This window comes from Fukomys damarensis, unplaced genomic scaffold (assembly GCF_012274545.1).
Source record: "Fukomys damarensis isolate Sample0158 unplaced genomic scaffold, DMR_v1.0_HiC HiC_scaffold_14, whole genome shotgun sequence".
In the NCBI taxonomy this organism is placed as follows: domain Eukaryota; kingdom Metazoa; phylum Chordata; class Mammalia; order Rodentia; family Bathyergidae; genus Fukomys; species Fukomys damarensis.
The window spans coordinates 34,469,753-34,479,094 of NW_022900926.1; the positions used below are offsets into that span (position 1 = coordinate 34,469,753).

General features: G+C 46.6%; 1 long non-coding RNA gene across 1 annotated transcript; it reads left to right on the forward strand.

The window, feature by feature from the left end:
- Positions 1-1,164: 1,164 nt before the first annotated feature.
- On the forward strand, positions 1,165-9,342 carry LOC104873090. Its single transcript, XR_783354.1, has 3 exons — positions 1,165-1,493; positions 3,289-3,496; positions 9,241-9,342. It is a non-coding gene; the product is annotated as an uncharacterized LOC104873090 (long non-coding RNA).

A 9,342-nucleotide genomic window follows, 5' to 3' on the forward strand; every position in this document is an offset into this window, starting at 1 on the left:
AGGCTTCCTGGGAGAAGACACCTGGACATGGGTCAGATACTCAAATATTAGATCTTCCACCAGAATAAAGAATCCTGTAAAAGCACACCATAAACTCTATGATGCCCCCTCAGATCTTCTGGTGCCCCATCCAAGACAGAACTTGAGTTTATGGTCACTCCCTTGTGAGAGAACATAAGACCAAATTAGATGAAAATGTAAGGCATAGAGAATAATAACCTACTAACAACAGTGTTAGCTATAAAGAGGCAAGATGTGTCTCCAAAGAATCTAGGACTGAGAGTAATAAAAAAAAGCAAATTTACAAAGAAAGTTGACCTATGGATTGGATTGTGTCCCTCAAAATGCATATGTCAAAATCCTACTCAGATGAACTTATTTAGAAATAAATTTCCACAGATGTGAATAATTATGTTATGGTACATTCGTGCAGGAACAGGGTTAGCCCCTAATCCATAGAACTGGTGTCCTATATAAAAAGAAAAATTTGGAAACCAAAGTGCACACAGGAAGGATGTGATGTAATGATAAAGGCAGAGATCAGGGTGATGTTTCCACAAGCCCAGAAATGCCAAGGATAACCCACAAACCACCACAAGCATGGAACGCATTCTCTCTTCTAGCCCTCAGGATGAACAAATTCTGCCTATACCTTCATCTTTTCTAAAATTTTATTATATGTTTGCAATACATAATAATTACATTCACTTTGGGGAATTGGTACAGATTTATATCATCTCTTGATCATTTTATCCCCATTCCCACAGCAACACCTTCATCTTTGGGGGTGGGTACTTGGGATTGAACTCAGGACCTTGAGCTTGCAAGGCTGTGTGGTGCCACTGAGCTAAATCCCCACCCACAACACCTTCATGTTTTGTTTTGTTTTGTTTTTGTTTTTTCCAGTGCTGGGAATGGAACTTGGAACCTTGCACTTGTGAGGCAGGCAGAGGAACCGCTGAGCTAAATCCCCGGCAACGCCTTCATTTTAAATGCACAGTTCCCAGAGCTGCAGGACAACAAATTTCTGCTGTTCAACAACCCAGTCTGTAATACTGTAATACTGGCAGCCCTAGAAAACTGCTAGAAGAGACCTCCTCCTCAAACTGGAATTCAAGACCTATTAGGGAAGTTGCCCAGTGGGTCACAGATTTATTTCCTGAACTGGCTCAGATAAGAACTGGTCCTAATCACAGGGCAGGAAATAGCCCCTGTATCAATCAGTGCTTACTAGAGAAACAGATTTAGTGCAAGACCTACAAATATAAGACTTCACAAGACTGGCGTCAGATACTGAAGGATGCCAATAGGCTGCCTGTACACTGGAGATACAAAGGATCCAGTCAAAGGCCTGGAGCTCACTGTAGAGTCCCGTGAAGTCCCCATGAGGATGCCGCAGGGTCTGTGCTGAAGGCTGTGGAGTCCCAGCTGGAAGCCAGAAGATGAGGCCCAAGGTGAAGGTGAAGATCAGAGCTCCTCTGGAAGAAACAGAAGTGAGCCATCCTTCTTCATTTCCCTTTCACACCATCCGGGTGACAAGCCTCCCCGGGATCGGTTTTTGTCTTCATTATAAATCCCTTCAGCCACAACCAAACTATGCTGATCCAGTTTAGTTGGGTGTTTCTTACTCCAGTTGACACAACCCGCTAACTATCACAGCCCGACTTTTCGGGCTGGCGACTGGCATCCTTCTGAAACTGCCAACATCAGTGGGCTGTGGCTGATAGGCAAGACAGGGCAGGAAGGACCTCACTGAGAACTGTGGGTTCTTTGAAGCTTGCTGCAAGACCGGCAGTGGGTCCACACTCCCTAGATGGCCATGCCAAGGGAAGCAAAGCAAAAAGAAAGGAAGTGTGTTGGATGCTAGGGAGAGGAGGCCCTTCCTCCTACCCTGGTCCAACCACTGCTCCTCCTTGACAGGGCCCAGTATCATGCAAAGGGGATACATCTGCAGTGCTCAACTCCAGAGGAGGAAGCAAAGCAAAATGAATTAGAATTGAAGGGGAAACATAGGCAGCTGGTTCACACACCCTTCCCTTAAGTGTATTTAAAGAATATAAAATAGAAGGTATTATTTTGAGAAGGATTTGTTTCCACCCAAGAAGTAGTCAGACAAAGGCTTGGGGGCCTCACGGCAGAGTGGATCTCAGAGATTCTTAATATTTTTTGGTTCTGTGAGTCGCTTTGACTACCTAGTGGCCTTATTTTGCTTCTCAAAACAATGTTCGACATGCATATTCTCAGGTATATGGAATTACCAATACTGAAATACAGCAGTAGTAATACCTTTTTAAAATCAAGCTCATGATATAGTATGATGATTAATTTTAAGAGTGAACTTGACTGGGTCACGGGATGCCCTGATGGTTGGTTCCATTATTTCTGGGTGTGTCTGTGGATACTTCTCTATGAGAAAAACATGTGAATTAGTAGACTGAGCACCCAATATGGGTGGACATCATGCAATCCACTGAGGGACTGAGTGGAACAAAAAGGAAGAGGAAGGAGATGACTTTGTCATCTCTACCTGAATGAGCCACGGCATCCCTCTTCTGCCCTTGGCAGGCACATATGCCACTGGCCCTTGGGGTCTTAGAACCATCCATACCATCAGTTATTTCTCAAGCTTGAAGGTGGCAGGGCAAGGATTTCTCAGTCTCCACAGGCCTCTGAGCCGATACTGATACTGGAGCAGAGTGGCCTAGGATGGCAAGCACAGGCAGGAAAGTCCAGAGGCTGGGCTCTAGATCAAGAAATGATACACATACCCACACACACACACATACTCTCACACACATGCATGCATGCACATTGTTTTCGTTTCTCTAGAGAACTCTAACACACAGAGCATGCACTAAAAGTCAAGATCTAGCAGTAGGCCCATGAGCTACATAATTTCAAAGAAGTGGTGAACATAAAAGATGTTGCAGGCTACCTGAGACCCAGTAAGGCAGTATGTAGATACCCACAGTTTGTGGTGATATCACAGACATTGTGGTTACTGTTGCTTGTATTCATAATTCAAGAAAATGACACATTTTAATTAAAGGCTAGTGCAAAAAAAGAAATGTAATTTTCTTCCAGTCTGCACTCCCTGTATTGGTTGAAACCAATCCAGTGCCTCTGCATATGGAGCAGATATTTTTGAGGATCCTATCAGGGAGAGTCACCACCTAAGCACAAGAGTCAGCCACTCTGTGCCCTTTCTATGGACTTAAAGTGCTGTGTGGGAAGCTCTAGGTTCCCCTCTGGATGGGTCACTGAAAAGATCCTTTGCCTGTCCCACAGAATTGCGGCCTGGTACCGGGAGTGTTCAAAACACAAAGGCATGTGTTGTTCGGTGTGAAGAAGAGGAGAGCGTCTGGCCTCACAATGACACACTTGAGGTTATTGGTGGCAGGGTCACATGGTTCCACCCACGCTGCACCGAGTCAGTGGAAGAGGAAATGGCTGGATGTCATTTGAGAGGACAGCTGGCCCACTGACCACTTGGCAGGTAAGGGTAAGGGCATAGCCGACTTCCCTTGCTGTTACCCAGCTTGTGCCCAGAGTCCCAGTGGCAGGTGCACGAGAGACCCAGAGGGGCCACGGCTGGCCAGCACAGGCTGGAGCACATACTGCAAGTCCAGAGCTGCACATTTGTTTGCCCAATCCCACTCCCTTAAATCCCACTCCTGAAAAAGAAAGACAAAGTGTGCTGCACACTTTCTCAGTGTGTACTCTGGAGCGCTGGCATGTTCTGGACGCTGAGCTGGACACTGAGGAAAGGATGCATGCCAAGTCCATGAGTTCAGTTTAGGGAGTAGATAACGTTAGTAGGAAAATAATCATAGTGTAGTGTGAGAACTATACAAATGCTCCTCAACTTATGGGGAGTTCTTTCTAGATACACCAATCTTAAATTGAAAATATGATATGTAAAAAATGTATTTAACAAACCTAACATGCTCACCCCCATAGCTTAGCTGTGCCTACCTTAAACATGCTCCGATCTGGTTGTAGTTGTGCACGCCTATAATCCCAGCACTCAGGAGGCTGAGGCAGGGGATCACAGTGAGTTAGAGGTCAGCCAGGCCTACATAATGAGTTCAGGACCAGCCTGAACTACGTAACAAGACCTTATCTCAATAAAACAAGCAAGGTGCTCAGAAAACTTCCATTTACTAATGTACAGTTGGAAAAACCATCTAACGTAAGGGCAATTTTATAATAAATTGCTGAGTATCTCAAGGGATTTATTGAGTGATACACTGAAAGTGGAAAACAGAATGAGTATAGATGTGTGCTTTTATACCACCATAAAGTTGAAAAATCTATGTCTGATCAGAGGAAATCAGGGAAGTCTGCAGAGGCTCTGGTGAGGGAGGCAGGAGGTTCTTCTATTCCTCCACTTAAAAAGGACTCCAATTTTTTAAAAAAATAGCATTCCAACTACTTGGAGTATTAAAATGACACCCTCTACACTTGAACTACTCTCCTTTTTAGTGTTTTTACACTAAACAGAAGTGGAAGCAACTGTAAGTAAGCTTATGGGAAGGAAGAAGTGCTGAAGTACTGGTCATCACCCTTGGGAAAGCTCTTGATTCCATGACCTCTATTCTAAAACATCTTCTTGCTCAGGCTCATCCCCTGCCAAGGTCAATGAAAACACCAAGAAGTACAAGATAGATAAAAGAACCTAGAAAAAAATCCCATGAATCATTTCAATATGAAGACTAATTCTGGTGACCACCCCTTTCAGAGATAGGAGATAATGAATACCCAGGGATGAAAGATAAAGAGTGAGAGGTTCTCAGGTCTCCGAGAACCCATCAGGGCTGCAGAGAAGGAAGACCCGCTCCAGTGTGTCACAGGGCCAGTTCCCCAGGAAAATGGGCACTGTAGGGCTCAAAGCTAAACGAGATTGCTTGTCTACTACGGCAGTGGCTGCTTGGTGACAATCCATTGTGTGTGTCCCCAGGCAAGGATGTGGGGGAGAAAGCTGGAGCTGATGGCTTGGATACGTGCACAACTGTTTACTTTCATGGCACCCAAGTCATGAACACATGTCTGGGGGTGGCTGCAGTAAGTCATGAGTACTGGCAAGTCACCACTCTTGTCTGCCAAAAATAAGAGAGTAAATTAATTGTCAAATTGTACGTTTTTAGAGAGCAGTTTAAACCCAGCCCTCCTGCGGCAAGCGTATAGGCCTCAAGAAAACATTTAATTTCTTGATTTGTGAACAACATTCTTCACGCTTCCTTTGAACAGATGTCACAAATGCACACTATATATTTTCTAATTCTGAAAGGAAAAATATTCGCAAGAAAAATTTCAGTATAGAATTTGTAACATCCTCCATCACACAAACCACGAATCTCTCATCAAATTTTTTTCTGTGGGCAACTATCCTAAGCCTCAAGGCAGCAAGGGAGGCATCCTGGACAGTAAGAACGGCGTGTCCTTGGGGAGACACTGTCTCTACTTGTCCATTTGCCACAGAGAATTAATGCTGCACACCTCTGCGCAAAGCCCAATTCCATACATTTGGAGCTGGGACCAAATAGGAAGTGCTAGGTGCCAAAGCAAATGTTCTCCTTCCTGATGCTGTGGCTCTGGATTTAAACCACAGCTGAAAAGGCTCTTGGAAAAGTTCTGAAAAGCTCCCCTAGGAAGACAGAAGAAAAGTCTCCACTCTGTCTGTGTCCAGCAAGACAGCTCTCAATCTGCCTACAAACAACTGCTAGCTTCGCAGGGGGCTGAAGCTCTGAGATGTGAAGCCTTAATCTTTCCCCAAGGCCCTCAACAGACCCTTAAGGAATTCTGAGGCAGGGACCCCAGAACAGAGTTACATTTTTGTCCAATTCTCAGGTTCTAGATCTGGGGCTACTTTTCATGTCTCCCCACCAAACCTCTCATTGCCTACTGCTCTTAGAAACAATCTCGGGAGCAGATTTCCAACTTGGCACGTGAGACAGAAGCCAAGAGCAGGCTTAAAAGAGCTAAGTGAGACTGGAATTGAATCTCAGAAGCTACTCTAGAGGACAGGAGCTGTTGTGACCTCATTTTCTGAGTGCCAGGGTAACCCAGCTTCCCGGAGTCCGGGAGAGAGACAGTCAGCTCTGGCAACTGTCCCTGAGCCCACCAGAAAGGGGTCTTATTTTCCCAAGGGGAGACTTCCCCAAGCCTGTCCTCCAGGACAGCTTCACAGACAAGCATGGGAGCGAGGGAGGAGAGCAGCAGGAGAGGCTGGCCGTTTTCAGAAGCTGCCAAATAAAAATGATCAGCTGTTGTCTGGCTAGGTGATCTGCCTGTCACCCTGTGCAGTAACTTTAGCAGCATCATGCTGTGATTCTTCTTTAAGGCAAGTAGCTGCTGGTGGTAACACTGGGACTTCTGGGGCCAGAGAGACTCAATCTCCTATGGCTTTTGGTATACAGAGTAAGTACATTTGAACAGGCCAAGTTGTCGCCTGGAAAAGAGAGATCCTCTAAGCTTTTGTTTTCTAGAATGCGATGTGGCAATTTCCTGGGCTCAGATGGTTCTGACAAATAACCCAGGAAACCCAATTAAGAACCCACTCAGGGGAAAGGTGAGTCTGGACTGCCACCTGAGCTCACCCTCCCCCTAGAAAGTCCACTGGGGGCTTGTTTTGGCAAATATTTTATTTCACTTTAGCTTCCAGAGCTGCTGCTAAGACTCCCCAGGGAAAGAGGTAGCCTATGGGGCTGAATGCAAATCCCCCCTGAAAGCCTTAGACCCTAGACTGAGTCACAACTGGAGAGGCAGGAATTGTCCTTTGTTTTCCCTCAAAATAAACTGCCACCATGGTTTTAAGTTTATCTGGAATGATGAAAGTAAAGATGCACTGAACATCAGGGGCACAGTTTGCAACAGTGACGCCGTCGCAAAAGCAATTATGATGGTGGAAAATTTTGCGGCCTGTCAGGAGTTGACTGGTCATGCTGGCTTTAATCTCAGCTTGTTGACTGCAAGCAATACAGGCCTCTTTGCACTGAGGAAAGCCTGCCGTTCCACAGCAGCTGTTTTGCGAAAATGTCTTAAGGAGAGATAAAGGACACTTTGTAACTGGGGGACACAGGACTGAAGTGATTACCAGAAATAGAAAAAGACGACCTCACCTTAGTCAAGCAGATCAAACTGGTTATCTTCAGAGAGGGTACAAACTCAAAGCTGTTAGTGTTCCCTGACTTCTATTACTGGTCCTGTAGATTAATGTCATATTTAAGGAAACTGAGAAGCATATATAAGAGATAGCAAAATGTTGTCATTGAGCAGACTTTTAGCCAACTGGGACACTTTGGAACATGATTCAGAATGTATTTATTAGGAAGAAACATGCTTTGCAAGTTTAGGGGCACCTTGGCCCCTCCATGAGGTCCCTTCTGTGATCAGATACTTTCCAAGGCCACTGGGAGAAGGGGTCTGGGCTACTGGGAGGGTAGTGTTGACTGGGGCTGCTGCAGTCTTGCTGGAGAAGGTCTGACAGAGGATGGACAGACAGGCTAAGAAGGAAGGGTAGAGAGAGAATTCTAGGCTGGGAAAGAAATTGGGACTCCACCACGGACTGAGAAAACACAAAGCTCCTGTGCTGGGACAGGGAATGGCTGTAGTGTGGCAGGCCTCGCACGTTCCTCCAAGATGAACTGCTGTTTCTGGAAGGAGTCTGTGGTAGATCAGGGATTTGTCTATTTGTGGAGGGACAAGAGCCCTCAGGGGTCCAAGCTTTGCCAGACCTTTGACAATCTTCTGTCTCCAAAATCGTACTATGAGTCCCTCAAACACCAAATCAGACTCATTCTTTCACTTTTTCTGCTGCATCTTCTGCAAATGAGCAGGTGTTCTCAGCAAACAGCTTATGATAGCAGTTGGGCAATGGTCCCAGGGCTGCACGGTGGCACTGAGGGCCCATACTGTGTCTAGTTTCTGAGTCTCCTCTGGTGGAGAAGGGTATGTTTCCAACTCGAGGTTCTTCCTGGCTGCATTCCTGCTCTCATCACCCCCCTGCTGCCTCTCTGAGAGAATTATAACCCCAAAGACTGGCACTCACTTTGCCTGAGCCACATTGGCTGGAACTGGTTCCTGTGCTGGCAAGGGAAGCTGGTCACATGCCATGCCCTGGGATGGGAAAGAGGAGGCCAAACCAGACAGATTGCATAATCAGGCAGCAAGGTGTGGCTTTTGGGTAACGGCCACTTGGCCAGAGAGGGCCTATTCCCCCATTTTCTTTTTTTGTGAAAATGATGGCAGTGAGACTGACCATGACAAAACGTACCTGGAACACAGCAGGCAGAGCTGGAGTTTGCCTCCTCCAGGTGACCCAACACAGTAAACAAAGGTTAGTGGTTCAAAGCAAATTCCAAGTCCCCATGAACACCATTACTGAGGAGACTCACAGTTCTTAACCCTCATATGCATCAGCATAGTCCAGAGAGCTTGAAAAATGCCAAGGTGCCCCCAGGCTCCACCCACTTAAATTCATCTGCAACTGGTTTAGGGTGCCGCTCAGGCTTCTTCCTCTCCAAAGGTTTCCTCGGTGTAATCAAGTTTTCTGATGTGTCAGCTTTGGCCATTAGCTGCAGTTAATCAAATAGGAAGCCAGGTGTTTCCCTGAAAGTGCTGCGACCAAGCCGACGATCCACTGACTCTAAGTGAGGAGATCCTGGATGGGCCTGATTCACTCTGTAAGAGCAGAGCTGAGGCTTCCTTGATGCAAAGGAAATTCCACCATGGCCAGCAGCTTCAGCCCATGTCCAGGTGGCCCAACCCTGTGGACTTCGCCCTCCACCAGCCAGCCCCACAATTAAATAAACCAAATCTGGGCTCTGTTTCTCTAGGGAACTCCTGATTGGTCATAACACCACAAACATTTAATATGCATCCCTGGTTGAGAAATTATTCAGTAGAGCAGTTAATCCGAAAGGCATGAGAAACAAATAGCCCAAGGTCAGATCTCATCTCGTCCACCTCTGGCCTCTGTGATTGCAGGACCACAGCGTCTCCTGCTCAGACACCTCGTGCAGGTCCAGAGCGCTCAGTATGTAAGAGTTCAGAGAGCGTTTGGACCAAGCTGTGGCCATTTCTCTCCATCCGGGGCCATTCTGCCCTGGAGCAATAAAACGCCATCCCAACCAAAAAGAGCCTGGGTTCCACCTCTCGGCTTGGCGTAGAAAGCTCAGGACTCTGTTCAAAGACTCCTAAACACTGCCCCCCACGTCCCCACCCACGTGTGCCCCACAGCAGGCCGGGGCGTCTGCGAACACAGCCCGACATCCAGACCCAGAGTGCAGGGCAGCTGAGCGGCTGCACCACGCATCTACGGTAAAGAAGAAATGCAGCAGA